This window comes from Mustelus asterias, chromosome 7 (assembly GCF_964213995.1).
Source record: "Mustelus asterias chromosome 7, sMusAst1.hap1.1, whole genome shotgun sequence".
Lineage (NCBI taxonomy): Eukaryota > Metazoa > Chordata > Chondrichthyes > Carcharhiniformes > Triakidae > Mustelus > Mustelus asterias.
Genome location: NC_135807.1, coordinates 76,609,065 through 76,625,912, shown reverse-complemented (window position 1 = coordinate 76,625,912; position 16,848 = coordinate 76,609,065). Strand labels below are relative to the sequence as shown.

The window sequence follows — 16,848 nt, the reverse complement described above, 5'->3', positions numbered from 1 at the left end:
GGTACTCTGTCCGCCGTGTCCCATGTTTGTCTTCTGAGGAGGTCGGTGCGGTTTTTCGCTGTGGCACGTTAGGACTGTCGATCGATGAATCGAGCGCCATATCCTGTTCTTATGAGGGCGTCTTTCAGTGTCTGTATGTGTCTGTTGCGATCCTCCTCATCTGAGCAGATCCTGTGTATACGGAGGGTTGGCCATAGGGGATGGCTTCTTTAACGTGTTTATGGTGGAAGCTGGAGAAGTGGAGCATCATGAGGTTATCCGTGGGCTTGCGGTACAATGAAGTCCATCAAGGGACACAGTGGACAGAGTACCCTTCGTCGTCCAGTACTTCCCTGGAGTGGAGAAGCTACGGCATCTTCTCCGGAGCCTTCAACATGTCATCGATGAAGATGAACATCTCGCCAAGGCCATCCCCACACCCCCACTTCTTGCCTTCAAACAACTGCACAACCTCAAACAGACCATTGTCTGCAGCAAACTACCCAGCCTTCAGGAGAACAGTGATCAGAACACCACACAACCATGCCACAGCAACCTCTGCAAGACGTGCCGGATCATCGACACAGATGCCATCATCTCACGTGAGAACACCATCCACCAGGTACACGGTACATACTCTTGCAACTCGGCCAACGTTGTCTACCTGATACGCTGTAGGAAAGGATGTCCCGAGGCATGGTACACTGGGGAGACCATGCAGACGCTACGACAACGGATGAATGAACACCGCTCGACAATCACCGGGCAGGAGTGTTCCCTTCCAGTTGGGGAACACTTCAGCAGTCACGGGCATTCAACCTCTGATCTTCGGGTAAGCGTTCTCCAAGGCGGCCTTAACGACACATGACAACACAGGATCACTGAGCGGAAATTGATAGCCAAGTTTCGCACACATGAGGACGACCTCAACCGGGATCTTGGGTTCATGTCACACTATCTGTAACCCCCACGACTTGCCTGGGCTTGCAAAATCTCACTAAATGTCCTGTCTTGGGACAATGCACACCTCTTTGACTTGTGCTCGGCCCTCTCTCCACTTACATTGTCTGTACCTTTAAGACTTGATTACCTGTAAAGACTTGCATTCCAACAATTATCTTGCAAATTGAGTTTGTGTCTATATATGCCCTGTTTGTGAATACAAATCCTCACTCACCTGATGAAGGAGCAGCGTTCCGAAAGCTTGTGCTGCCAAATAAACCTGTTGGACTTTAACCTGGTGTTGTGAGACTTCTTACTGTGCTTACCCCAGTCCAACGCAGGCATCCCCGCATCATCAGTATGATAAATCAGAGCAGTGAAGGGAGGTTGACCAAGCCACCTTCTGTGCTTTCTCTGCACCTGTGTTTTCAACCATTCACTAATTTTCTCCAACCACTTCCTTTAACTTTATGAATTTTATTGCAGTTGTCTCCCAGGTCATTTAGAACTGCATTTTTTGCTGGCAAAAGCCTATTCTTTGGTCTTCCATTCACCAGGATACTTCTACAACTGCTACTATTCTCTCATCCCTACTTTCAAAACCATGATGTGCAACAAATCCTGTATTCTGCCCCCATCCCTGCACACCCCTTCCCCACCTCCCCCCCCGCCCCCCCCTGCCCGCTCCCCCACCCCCTTATCTTTGGCTCCTTAAGTCCAAGGAGTGCAAATGCACCTGGCCTACAGTTGGCCTAGCCTATAGTCGTGCCAGATCCAGAAATTGGATCAATCTGCATTCACTGCTTCCAGCTTTGCCTCTTACGTCTAAGACTCTCCAAATGTATGCCCCTCCCGAGCTCAGCCCTGAATGTTTCTTTCTCCATTTTTCCCCTCATCTCTGCCCCATCCTCTCTAAGTTCACCATCAATGAGGGAGACATCCTGCTCCCTCTGGCCTTTGCCATTAAGCTCCTGACCACTCAACTTTCTTTCCTGGCACCCTTGGCCCTCACACCATCAGCTGACAAGGGAAATGGTGCTTGGTAATGATATCCAGAGTGTACAGGAAGGCACAGAGTGTACAATCACAAATAGAGGGAGAGTAGGGAAACTGGCAAAAACACAAAATTAGAAGGCTCTTTCTTGCAGCATTCATAAGATAGATGAATTGATGGCACCACTAGAAATAAATAAGGAGGTATGAATAGGGAGGTATAGGGTGGGAATTTCATCTCTCCAACGCCCCCCCCCGCCCCCCCAACCCCCAGCAGTGTGGTAGCTATTATAACAAAGCATGAAATCAGGACACTAGCGAAAAATGACCTTGCTTTAGAAGATCAAGATGTAGAATCAATTTGGGTGGAGATAAGAAATAACACAGGAAAGAAGTCATTGGTGGGAGTAGTTTATACGTTCCAGGACAGGAGCTACATTGTCGGACAGAATACAAATCAAGAAATAATTGGGATACGAGGAAGGAATTGCAATAATTAAGCGACACTTCAATTTTCATGTAGACTAGACAAAGCAATTTGGCAAAGATAGCCTTAAGGATGAGTTCATAGGGTGCATTCAGGACAGTTTCATAGAATAATACCATTGAGAAACATGAGAACAGGATGCCCGCAATTCTCTGACCTCGCCCAAGGCTGAGATTCTCTGGTCCTGTTGCAGTGAATGGAGTTTTGGCTGAGTGCCAAGTTCTTCATTCCCGCTGGCAGCATGGCGGGGTTGAATGAGATTGGAGAATTCCGGCCAATGTAATGAGACAAATTCAATTAACAACCTCATTGTGAAGGACTCCCTATGGGGGAGTGATCATAACATGATAAAATTCACACTCAGTTCGGGGGTGAGAAATGTGATTCTGAAACTAGCATATTAAACAAATGAAGCCAAAGTTGATTAAAGTGGGCTCGGAAAATAAGCTAAATAAGTAGTGCCAGATATTTTATTTAAAGACATACTTCATAATTCTTAAAGATATATTCCATTATTAAAGAAAGACTCCAGAGAAGGATGAATCATCCATGGCTAAATTTTAAAAAAATAAGGATGTAGTGAATTGAAAAAGACAGACAATGTTGTGAAAATTAGCGGTAGGTCAGAAGATAAGGAAAATTTTAGGAAATAGCAAAGGATGACTGAAAAAATAAAGGGGAGGAAACCGATAAGAGTAAACATAAAAACAGACAGTAAGAGTTATGTATATTTAAAAAAACAGTAGCTAAAGTAAACATTGGTCCCTTAGCATTTCCTTGTTTTACATTAATTTCCCAGCTATCTTATTTCATGATAGAAGGCACTAAAAAGCATTCCAATAATCAGTGGATAAAGGGGGTGAGGAGCATTACTACTAGAGAAAAAGTACTGGGAAAACGAAAGGCTGGCAAGTCCCCTGCATGATGGCACCTTAAAAGAAATGGCTGCAGAGATAGTGGGTGCAGTCATTGTAAGTTCCCCAAATTCCCTAAAGGTTCCAGCTGAATCGAAAACCACAATGCAAGACAGGAGGGAGGAAGAGAGCGTAAAACTATAGGTCAGTTGGCTGAATGCCTGTCATTAGAAAAATACTGGAATTAATTAAGGAAGTAGTAAGGTTACTGCACAAACTAAGAGCCCATGGCATTTGGGATAATGTATTAGCGTGGATAGAGGACTGGCTAACTAACAGGAAACAGAGTTGGAATAAATGAGCCATTTTCAGATTGATGTATTGTAACTAGTGGAGTGCCACAGGGATCTATGCTGGGGCTTCAACTATTTACAGTCTATAGTAATAGCTGTGGGAAAACATGTTGTGAGAACACCAAGGACTGGATTTTACCTGCCCCCACAGGGGTGTTTTTGGTGGGGTGGCAGTGGAGAAATCTGGAAAGAAAGATTTTAAAATTCTTTTGATAAATCGACAGCTAACTAGTTCCCAGTTGGAAGTGTTCAGTCAGGTGCATCACTAAAATTTGTTTTATTTGGCACAAAATAAATGGGTGTCATACATGTTTACTTAAGACAGGAAAGAAAGAGCTGGTGTTGCAAGTTTAGCAAACTAATTACCTCTGGGTGAGTGTACACGTATTATTTCTATAAATCTGTCAGCAATCATCATTAGATGAACAGCCTGAAGCCAAATATCGTTCTGCTCTAGCTGCACTCACTTTCAGGTTAACTTTAACATTGGCTCTTCAAAATAAAAATGGGGATCACAGTCCGTACATAAATCAATTTATTTTACTTGTATTTAATTGCACACAACTTCTGCTTTCCTAATTGCTTCCAGGAGTTTCTGACTTAGTCCTTTCACCATTTGGAATATAATGGATCAGTAAAATTGTCACAATGGCGAAGGGAACATTTTCTGTTTTGCTGAACTAGTGCCATAAACTCAAGAATTCATGAGTCAGGTGCACTGTAATTCAGGTTAAAAAAGGCTCCCTTTATTCTATCCCAACAATGCGTGCAGGTTCAACCCATGAAGCACATCATCTGAAACTGTGCTATTCCCACACCAGCCAATCTATGGTCTTTTGCCCAAAACTGCCAATTAAACTGCCGAATAGGGGCATGTATTGCAGATCCTATGACCATGTGGAACTGGATTGAGGTTGCCTGAACTCACAAGGACTTTTAAGGGTTAATTTCTGGTTCCCACGCGTAGGGAATGCTCTTTTCCCTAGGAAAGGGAACCAGCTTGAGAAATTACTTCTTCAGAATCCCTACAGTGCAGGAGGCGGCCATTTGGCCCAACAAGTCTGCATTGACTCTCAAAGAGCATCTTACCCAGGCTCAACTTCCCCTGACTCCCATCTCCATAACTCCACACATTTACCATGGCTAATCCACCTAACCTCCACATCTTTGGACACTGAGGGACAATTTAGTATGGCTAATCCACCTAATCTGCACATTTTGGGACTGTGGGAGAAAACTGGAACACCCAGGCGAAACCCACGCAGACTAGGGGATATGCAAACTCCACACAGTCAGTCAAAGCCATAATTGAAACTGGGCCCCTGGTACTGTGAAACAGCAATGCTAAACACTGTGCCACCCTTTAACACTGCTGTTAGATTTCTGGAGTTTTGTCTTTGGAATAGATGGTGCTATTTCAGCAGGAAGACATACCTTGGTCTGAGTCTGCTTAGGTGTAGACCTGACCACACCATATTAAATAAAGTGGGGGAGACATTGCTGATCACATGCCTCATTCTTCACTTGGAACACGTGCTATGCAAAGGAAAGATTGGTATTCATGTTTTTTGCTTTGTTCTATACCTGAACAGTGTAATATCCAAACATCATCTACATTTTTTTTTAAGTGGCTTACCTGACAGTGCCTAAAGATGATGCAGATATGTGATTCACACACAAATGGCTGTCAAATAGCTTTGTACGTGCCTGGGACAAATCACCGGCAGATTATTCTCAGCAACCTGTGTTATTGCTTCTGAAGCTGCCATTTATCTCAAAGGGTATTATTGTTAAGAACGGTTCTTATTTTTACCTTTTCACATTTACAATATTCCTGCACCTTGAAAACAAATTGCTGAAGGCTGCTTGTCTTTAACAGTCAGTGATGCAGGCTCTTCAGTATGTGCAGCCCTTCCTATAGTGATTAACGGCTTTTATAGAGTTAGATAAGGGGCAAAAACCACAGGCCCCCTCGTCAGCTGTTGGAAGATGTTCACTTAGCCCTCTCCAGAGCCAGTATTACATCGGGGCCTACATGCACCCCATTCCATCTCGAATATTAAGAGAAACTTCACCATCAAAATCAGTGCCCGTCTCTTATTCCTGCACATCATTCTTCATATCTATTCATATTTTCAGAGGTCTGCCATATACTTCTTGGCAACATGGGATTATGCTGTTACCAGCTCCTTCTAACCCTGTGTGGGACTATTATTACCTCAGTCTGGCACACACAAGCAGATTGACAGGAGAAACAGATTGAAATAAATGAGAGGAACAGAGAGCCATACCATTTTGTTTTCTTCTGGCTGGCAAAATGGATTTGAAACCTTTTAAATCTAAAGCTCTGACTGCTCAACTACTTCACTTGCATAATTTGGAAAGCTAGTACAATTAGTGTAACCTTGTTCCCACGCAATAGGGAAATAAAAAATGCTGGAGCAAAGACAACTCAACATGCAGATTTGAGCTGTAGATTTTCAATCACCTCACAGAACATTACATTCTTTCCCCACAGAACCATCAAAATTATATTCTTATTTAACGTTTTAAATTGCCAAAGTTGAGAAACTCAATGTATAACCATGCTTTCTCTAACATCTCTGGACCACCTGGACTTTCGCTTCCATTTGCCTATGCCCATAAATGTGCCATGTGCCCATTGGAGTGCCAGTGGTGTGAAATTAGACCCAAAAGGAAGTTTGGATGCTGAGTCATATTCCTGGCATGATACACTTCTGGTATGCTGTGCCTAAATTGTTCCCGGCAGTGCTGGGAGAGGACAATTGGCCCTTATAAGTTCTAATTTGTACAAAGCTTTAAAGTTATTAATAAATGTGAGCCAACTACAGCTTACATCTGGAGGTCACAAAATATAAAAATGTAATAAAACCACTAAAGAAAATAAAAATAATTTACTCAAGACGTTCCAGTGGTCTTTTAACGTATTGCCACAAATTACTTATGATAATGGACCTGAATTTCCTCAGTCTTCCCGCTGCTGATCTACAGTAACTTAGTAACTGGAGTTTCGGGTGCACTTCTGGTAATGTTCCAAACGCACAGTGGCAGCAAAAGCTGAGAAAACTTTTCTAGTTCAATCTTGGCTAAGTTGATAGTACTCGCACCTCTGCATATGAAGGTTGTGGGCCCTATGGGACATTCTTAATATCCTTACCACCACCCACTCTCATCCACTGCCACATTGCTTCCAAGTGTTTACATGGATGGTTGAGGTACTGATCTCACCCAGGCCATCCATGCAAATCCAGATCATACGACATGCATGGGGCTTTGGTGCCATTTCTGGTGAGCAAGAAGCAAATACCCAAAAAGGTTAAATTATTTTTGTGGGGCCAGGGGGAGGGAACAAAAGTGCTTCAGCTCTTCCTAATTTTACAACCATCTCCTACAACCCTCAGAGGTCATTGGCCATGTGTGCATCCCACAGTATCATTAACCCCACAACCAGTGGCCATGCCTTAGTCGACTAGGCCTAAGGTCTGGAATTCTTTTTCTAAAACCTATCTGTCTCTCCATGTCCCTCATCTCCTTATGGACTCTTTTAAAGTCTCCTACTTCAACCAAGCTTATAGTCACTGCTCCTAACATTTCCTGCTTTGACTGGATGTCAAATTTTGACGTCTGTCAAGTACCATGATATTTTATAGATGCTAACTAAATACATGACATTGTTGACATGGCTCCCATGGTGGGATTTTGAACACATATTCCCAGAGTAAATGGTGTGGCCTTCTTCAAAGGCAGGTCTACATCAGAGGCAGAGAGAAAATGCAAGAATTCTGAACCAGCAACTCAAAGCTCAATTGTCTGGGTATCCTGTCCTGTTTGCTGCACAACCTCTGGGCACAGATCACCCTTAGCAGTTACCCACATACCCAGCAGAAACCTATCAACACCTGATTTTTTTTTACTCTTTCCGTCAATGTGAATATCACTGGCAATGCCAGCATTTGTTGCTCATCCCTAATTGCCATTGAACAGAGGGGAGGGGCTGGCTAGGCCATTTCAGAGGGTAATTAAGAATCAATCACATTGCTGTGGGTCTGGAGTCAAATGTAGACCAGACTGGGTAAGACTGGCAGAATTTCTTCCCTAAATGACATCGGTGAATGTTTTATGGCAATGTTTGATAGTTTCATGGTCACAGGGTAGCCGCTCTCCTAGACAGGCTTGCCGCACTTCTTTGAGTGCCTCATCCAGACCGGCCCTCATGTTCACCTAGCTCTCACCTGTGGCTCCAAATAATTGTTGGCATGTGACAGTAACCACACCGAAGTAAACTGCTTTGACAGATTAGTGGAGGGTAGCTGTTGGGTCTCCTACCCTCAGCGATTTGGTGGTTTGTCTATTTATCACGCAAGGACTGATTCCAGTGGGAACTCCATTATAATGCAGGAAGCACATTAACTTATACTGCATGCTCATTTGAATGACCCCTGTATCCAGTTAGACTAACCAAATTCTTCATTGGCTGGAGAGGGTCACTATCACGAGTGGCTCATACCACTTAAAGCTGGTCTGCGCCTAATGGACTAGAGTAGATTCTGGAAGTTGTGATTGAAGAGATAGCGATCTAGAAACATTCAGGAATGACAAAATAGGGGAGAGAGCAGACTCCAAGGTGTTTAGATACTGCATTGGACATCTTTGAGGAGGTGGATAGGAGGAGAGGTACCCTATGTCCTCAGTAAGAAAGAGGCTCCCAGACACACGATCAAAGGAAAAGACAGTAAATAACCATGGAGACCAATACCAGAAGTAAAGCGCCAAGCACCTGGATGCAGTGTCACAAAAGGTTCAGTGGCTTCACAGATTCAAAGTCAGTCAATTCATCTTCAAATGCCATATCATAACCGACACTGCTTAAATGTACCACATCCCTATCACTCAGTCATTAACAATATCTACCAATCAGGCATTGGTCTAACTAACATTCATATGCTTCACTTCACCCTCACACATTTAGTACTGCCTCACACTCTCAGGCACTGGTAGTTAAATATGTCCTATCTGCAGCTTTCTGAGTATGCTCTGTCCCAATGACAGGACAAGCTGATCTGAAGTGGTGGCATAATTATTTACAGTCGAGTACAAGTGGCCCTGGGAGTCTTCAATATCAACTTCAGAAACCTTGAGGTTTCATGGCATCAGGTCAAACATGCCCAAAATAACCTCCTGCTGATATCACCGATCACCCTTCCTCAGCTGATGTTAAATATCACTTGGGAGAAAGAAGATGGTTGTAGTTGTTAGAGGTCAAACATTCCTGGCCCAGGATGTCACTGTAGGAGTCCCTCAGGATACAGTCCTAAGCCCAACCATCTGCAGCTGTTTCATCAATGACTATCCCTCCATCATAGGGTCAGAGGTGAGGATGTTTAATGATGATTGTACAAGGTTCACCACAATTTGTGACTCCTCAGATACTGAAGCAGTCTGTGTCTATATGCAGCAAAACTTGGACAATATTCAGGCAATGACCATCTGCAACAAGAGAGAATTCAATCATTTCCCATTTCAGTGGCATTACCATTGCTGAACCTCCCATTATGAACATCCTGGGGGTTATCTTTGACAAAAGCTGAACTAGACCAGCCATATAAAAGCTGTGACTACAACAGCAGGTCAGAGGCTGGGAATTCTGGGGCACGTAATTGACCTCTTGACGTCCAAAAGCCTATCCACCATCTAGAAGGCACAAGTTAGGAGTGTGATGGAATATGTTCCACTTGCCTGCATGAGTGCAACTCCAACAACACTAAGGAAGCTCAGTCCCACTTAGAACAATGCAGCCCACTTGATCACCCCCCAACCATGGCCTTAAGCATTAATTTCCTCCACCATCAACATAAAGTGGCAGCAATGTGTACCAACTACAAGCTGCAGCGCAGCAACTCACCACAACTCCTTCGACAGCATGCTCCGAACCCACAACCTCTACTACCTAGAAGGACAAGGGTAGTAGATACATGGGAACACCACCACCTGCAAGTTCCCCTCCAAGCCACTCAACCATCCTGACTTGGGAATACATTGACGTTCCTTCACAGTCACTGGGTCAAAATCCTGGAATTCCCTCCCTAGCAGCACTGTAGGTGTACCTACACCACATGGACTGCAACAGTTCAAGAAGGCAGTTCTCCCCCACCTTAAGGGCACCGAGGGATGGGCAATAAATGCTGCCCTAACCAGTGATGCCTACTTCTTGTGAAATAATAAATAAAAAAGCACCGAGAGTGGCACAGGCACAGATTGGGTGGGAGACTTCAATATCCATTACCAAGAGTGGTTCATTAGCACAAATACAGATCAAGCTGGCTGAGTTCTCAAAGACATGTGTGTAATTAGGCCTGTAGCAGTTAATGACAGAAGCAACTAAAGGGAAAACCAACCTGACCTCTTCCTCACGTCCCACCTGTCACAGATGCATATGTCCATGACAGTATTGGTAGAAGTGACCACCAGACAGTGCATGCGGAGGATGAAGAACTGTCTTCACACTGAGGACAACCATATCTAGCAGCTCAAACCTGGGCACCTATCAGGTCTGTTAGGCCATTAGCAGCAAGAGAATTTTATTCCACCACAATCTGTAACCAAACAGGCTGGCCTATCCTTCACCACTCTACCATTACCATCAAGCCAAATGATTAATCCTAGTTCAATGAGGATTTACCCCAGTCCAACGCCAGCATCTCCACATCAATGAGGAACACAGGACAGCATGCCAGGAGCAGCACCAGAGATACCTGAAAATGAGGCGCTAATTTGTTGAGACTAGAATATAGGACTACATGCATGCTAAACTATGGAAGCACCACACAATAGATGGAACTAAGCAATTAAATAACCAATAGATCAGATCAAAGCTCTGCAATCCAACAGCATCTAGTCTTGATGGTGGTGAATAGTTAAACAACTAAAGAGAGGAGACGACTCCACAAATATCCCCATCCACAGTAATAGGGGAAGCCTAGCACATGAATGCAAAAGACAAGACCAAAGTATTTGCAATCTTTGTCAACTAGAACTGCTGAGTGTATGCTCCATTTCAGCCTCTCCCTGAGGTCCCCATATCACAGCTGCCAGTCTTCAACAAATTTAATTTGCTCCACGTTATCAAGAAATGTGTGAGCAATGGCCACAGGCCCCAACATCATCCTCGCTGTAATGTTGAAGAATTATGCTCCAGAGCTAGCTGTGCCCTTAGGCAAACTGTTCCACTGCAACTACCACATTAGTATCTACCCAAGAAAGTGGAAAATTGCCCAGGTATGTCCTGTCCACAAAAAAGCAGAAAAATGCAAGCCACTCAACCCACTGTCAATAATCAGAAGTGCTGGAAGGAGTAGTTGACACTGCTATTAAACATCATCAGTAGCCGGTTTATTGATGCTTCATTTGGTTTCCACCAATATCACTTGGCTCTCTATTTTATTTCAGGCTTGGCCCAACCATAAATTAAACAGCTAGTTGATGGGAGAGTGACCATCTTTGACATCAAGCCAACATTTGACCAAATGTGGCATCAAGGAGTCCTTGGAAAAATGAAGTAAATGGGCAAGACCACTGCAAATGGATTTTGACAAATGTGAGATCGGACACTTTGGACCTAAAAACAATAGAACAGGGTATTTTCTTAATGGGGAAAAGCTAGAAACAGTGGAGATGTAAAGAAACTTGGATGATTTCATTCCACTTTTCAAGATATTAAGATTTCTGCTGGTTGGGAAGTCTAGGAACTCGGGAGCACAGTCTGACAATTAGAGCCCGATCTTCCAGGTGTGATAGTAGAAAGCCTTCTACATACAAAAGGATAGTGGAAGTGTGAACTCTCTTCAGCTAACAGATCTGATGGGCTTTTGTTAGCCAAAGTTATTAAAGGATATGGGACCAGGGCAGCATATGAAGTTAGGTCACAGATTAGCCATGATCTCACTGAATAGTACTGGAACAGGCTTGATGGGTTAAACGGTCTATGTTTCTATGCCAGTGGGAATCAGGGAGACGGATCTTAGCTCGGAAGAGTCATATCTAGCACAAAGGAAGGTGGTTGGAGACCAATCATCTCAGGCCCAGAGCATCACTGCAGGAGTTCCTCAGGGGAGTGAACCAGGATCAACCATCTTCAGCTACACCATTAGTACCTTCCCTCCATCATAAGGTCAGAAGTGGGAATGTTCGCTAATGATCACACAAGTGTTCAACACCATTAACAACTCTACAGATACCGAAGCAGTCTGTATCCACATGCAATACAACCTGGGCAACATTAGGTTTGGTCTGAGAGGTGGCAAGTGACTTGTGCATCAAATTAGTGTCCATCTCCAACAAGAGAGACACTTGACTTTCAACAGCATTACCATGGTTAAATATCCCACCATTAGCATACTGTGGCTACAAGAACAGGGCAGGCAGAAAATTCTGTGGCGCGTGATTCACCTCCTGACTCTCCAAAAACTTTTCACCATCTGCAAGTTACAAATCAAGAGTGGAAGAATACTCTCCACTTGCCTGGATGAGTGCATTTCCAATAACATTCAAGAAGCTCAACACCATCCAAGACAAAACAGACTCTTGATCAATACCACATCGACCACTTTAAACACTCACTGTACATAATGTGATCCATTTGCAAGATGCACTGTAGGAAGTTGCCAAGACTCCTTCAACAGAACCTTCCAAACCTCTACCACATCAAGGAACCAGAGCAGCAGAAACATAGCAACACCACCACCTGCAAGTTCTTCCAATCACACACCATCCTGACTGGGTCAAAATTCTGGAACTCCTTACCTAGCAGCACTGGGGTTTCACTACACTGGTGGCAGTGGTTCAAGAAGGCAGCTCATTGCTACCTCTTCCAAGGCAATTAAGAATGAATAAGAAGGTTGATGGAAATGGATAACAGAGTGCTTGGTGCTTTGGCAGGTCTGTAAGAAAGCCTGTGGTACTTGACAAGGAGCATGAAGGAGTCCAGCAGTAACTTGGTACAGGGCTTTGTGCAGAGCTTGGAAACCATCCTTTCCAGGCAATGCCATGCACAAATTTGTGGACCAAATCATGATGCAGCACCTGACGGCAAATGCCACAGCTTCCACTGCAGTAGAAGCAGCAAGCACCTGTCTGAGTGCAGCAATGGAAGCTCAGATAGCGGTCATCGTGGCTGTGGATTGCAATGTGGAAAGGATCTTGCAGTGTATCATAGCCTTCCATCAATCTGTTCTCCAACAGACTACCAGGATTGATGAAGTGCTGCAACAGGGGGAGTGGCAGTGGGTCAATGGGGCACAAACTTGCATCTCTCCTCGCCCTTCCATCACTGCCACACTGCCAGTGCCCTTGCTGTTGCCTGTCAACTAGCTGATGCAGACTGCTGCTGTTCTGAGACACTGCAATCTGCAGCCAGAGCTTCTAGGACATAATCTGTTCAAGATCATCCTCATAAGGGCCACTGCACTAAAAATCATCAGCCTTCCTTCAGCCAAGCTGTAGTCACTGAAGTAACACTGGGGGAGCATTAAGACAAAAGAGACACAAAGGTAATACTGAAGCTGACTTTTTACATACAACATGGCAAGATTTAATTTATAAATTTGGTTTCAGATGTTTAACTGCTGGTGAATAGGAAATGTGAGTTGTGGTTACTGGAATCCCACTGAATTCTTCAGACAGCCCCAGCCGGAAAGGGTCAATCTCGGTTGCCATCTCCCTTCCTGCTCCTCAACTGCTCACCATACAGTTGTCGTCAAGGGCTGTGCCCTGAAGATGGCGAGGGTTGTGTAGCATGCAGCAAATCACCAGGAATCTGACACTAGCTCTGTAGAGTGCTGCATTGCTCCGCCAGAATGGCCCTGGCAGCAGAATGTTTCAGGATAATGACAGTTTGCTATCTCACATTGTGTGTGACAGCATGGCTTTCACTGTATACAGATTGCACACCAGACTCAGCCATGTGATTGGTGGATGGCCCTCGGCACCCAGTAGCTGCTCTTCAGTCTGCCATGGTGGCTCAAATACAACTGGCACACTGGGCTGCCACATCATGTGAGCCACTGGTTTGTCCAGAAACCTTAACATTTGCAAACCTTCCTGCTAACAGCACATAATATAGAGCTATGGAACTTCAACTACAGAAAACACTAAATAGTTGTAGAAATGTAGTAACAGAAAAAAAAATGCATCTATGTAGCCCTTCACAACCACCGAAAATCTCTTCCGTGTTTTTTACAGCGAGAGTAATTTTGAAGTGCAGTCACCATTGAGATCTCGGAAACGTGGCAGCTAATTTATACACAGAAAGCCCCCACAAACAGAAATACGATAATGACCAGACCATTTTTTTGTGATGTTTGTTGATGGATAAATATTGTGCAGGACACCAGGGATAACTCTAGCCTTCTTCAAAATAGTGTTATGGGATACTTTATATTCCCTGAGGGGGCAGATTGGTTTAACATTACAACCAAAAACAGCACAGCACCCGTCAGTGTTGCACTGGGGTGTCAGTCTTTGTTGTGCTCCAGTCCCTGGGACTTGAGCCCACAACCTTTTGACTCAGAGACGGGAGTGCTACAAACTGAACCACAGCTGACAGCAAAAAGTAAATGAACCACTTCATGACATTTGCTCACAGTCCCAACATGATTCCACAGCACAGAGGTTAGCAACGGGACCCCTCTCGCTGCACTGGGAGCAAACAGCTAACCAGCAGAATACTTAATTTTTATTCATGTTGCAGTGACCGTGTCAGACTGGCAGAAACAACCCACAGAACAGAGTAACTCTCATACCTTTCAGCTGTTGCAGACTGTATCAAACACAATAAACTTTGTATTAAAAGGAATACTTCAGATCCTGTCAGACATGGCTGTGCTGCTGCTCCTATGACTTATTCGACTTGCCTTGAAATACAGCTGTTTCTGTAAGCCTCGATCTTTTGTACTGCTCATCTGACGCACAGCCAGCCCTCCTTACTCAGGATATGCTTGCATATGCATGAACGCAGAGCACTAGCAAACTATCCTTTCCTTATCCTTTATCCCACCGGTCCCTGGATTCAGATGTGTTTTTTTCTCCGAAGGCCTTTAATTAGCACCTATTGTTCTCTCTCTATCCGGCAGTCCTCCATCCTCACTTCAGGAATCTAAACTTTGTAACTGAATCAATCAACAAACCCGACATGCCCTGTATCTTCAGTAACGAGGAGGCAACAGGAAGAAAGGCTAATATGCTGTTTGCTTACCTCCTGATTAAGGGGACCTTTTCTCAATTACAAAATGTCACACAGTCTCTTTTTACTCACATGATCTGTTAGACTATTCCTCCCCTCCCTATCCTATCCTTTCAGGTACAGCCCACACTAAGATTTGAGGCTTGTGCATTAGTCTCTGGGCTCACACCTTGTAGTTGATACAATGTTATCAGGCAACAAAGAGAAGATTGAATACTTGACCAAGTACTAAAGGAATCTGTAAGGGGGCGGGGGGGGGGGGGGGGTGTTCTCCAGAAATATTGCAGAGAAAGTAAAGTAAATATTAACTTAAAAATTGTGTTACATATAATTTTATCGCACTATGCTATTACCCATGACATTACAATTTTGAAAGTACCGTAAAAATCCTTTGAAATGTCAGAATAATCACAGCTGGTAATTAAAGAATTTTTAGGATTTACATCATTTAGACTGTGCCTTGTTTTCTAATAGTACAATAAAGGCTTTTCTTATCAGCTTCTGCATCTCTCAGCACCTGGTAATGAGAACGTCCTTTGTTCTCTCTAATTCCCCGAAATACACACAGGCAGGGAGAGAGCGAGAGACAGTGAAAAGGTTTACTGTTTGCTGTGTAGACTTGCCTATTGACTGCCGTCAATTGACTGAAACTCCATCTGATAACAGGCTGGCATTGCCTCTTATATCACAGAACCCCAAGCAAACGCATACACTGGAACAGTTCTAAGCAGCCTTTGGCCACGAATACGCATGGGACAGATCTTAGAGTGGCTGAACTGTGTTAAATGTTAATATATGTTGATGACCTTCAGCAAGCTGCAACAGATCAATATAGGCCAAAGAAATCAGTTCAAAACATAAGGAATTATTAAACAATCTCACTTAGTGTTAATAGTGAATAAAGACTAATGCACAGTCACTTATGCAAGTGATTGAACTTTTTTTTAAGTGGATAAGATTGGTTTGTATTTCATGTTACTTTATTAAAACCATCAATGTTAAATGTTGTGGATGATTACATTTTAGTTACCTTACAGAAAAACTAAAATGATGAATTATGTTTTATTTTCCGTTGACCATCCTGTAGTGAATGACCCAAGCAGTCAGCCTTCATTCATGATCCTAACTGGCCAGACTATGTTACTGCAAAGTGCATCTCAGCCAAGCCAAATATTGTCCATTGTCATCATCAGTACTTGTACATTCTTTTCAGCATGGGTAGTATGAAAGTTTATAAAGTGCTAAAACTTACTTCTTGTGGGTTGAGGCATGATTTGAACCTCTGAGATTGGATTACTGCATTGTAATTGTTACCAGGTATCTATTATTCTCCATTTAGTTTAATGAGTAAAATCTAAGCTCCACTCCATTATCTTATTTAAATAAACCTTTAGGGCAAGATGTCCTGCCAATGATTTGGAGAAAACACTTAATATTTCCCATTGAGAGAGAAATAATGGAATATTACGGAAGCTGTCCTGCAGTGCTGCTGGACTCTCATACTTTGGCAGTTATCCTTCTGCAAATTATTTCTTATTTGGAAGATTAGCAGGGAAGTGCCCGAGGCTGTGCATATCCCTGAAAAACAGAGTTTGTATTTTCCCACAGTCTTAACTGTGGGTTCACAATCAGATCCCAGTAATGACTGAATCTGATAGTCATACGTCCAAAATGCCATTGGCTGTTACAATTTCAGTACTTATCTTGGCCAGATGGTTAATCTGACTGACTGTTATTCTATTAGATTTGTTGACAATGTGGCTTTTAAATATATAAAACTGTTTAGTGGCTAAATATATCCATCTGTTACCAAAACTATTATTTCTGTAAGAAAGAAAATGCTTGGGATTCCCTTCTGGAACCAAAGCAGGACTGAAGTTAGCAGTGTGATGGTGTGTTGCATTGGTTCTTAAAAGCATTGATTCATGTAATTATAGATTTTGTAGTTATGCTTTCATTGTTGCCCAAGGCCCCTCAGGTAAT

At 43.4% G+C, this 16,848-nt stretch overlaps 1 protein-coding gene across 1 annotated transcript in view; it reads right to left on the bottom strand.

The window, feature by feature from the left end:
* sulf1 (sulfatase 1) overlaps nt 1–14,525 on the bottom strand; it is a 423,430-nt gene extending 408,905 nt beyond the window's left edge. Inside the window, exon 1 of the mRNA XM_078217099.1 lies at nt 14,426–14,525. The gene's annotated coding sequence lies outside the window, so the exon portion shown is untranslated. The remainder of the gene's footprint in view (nt 1–14,425) is intronic.
* Between the last annotated feature and the right edge of the window lie 2,323 nt (nt 14,526–16,848).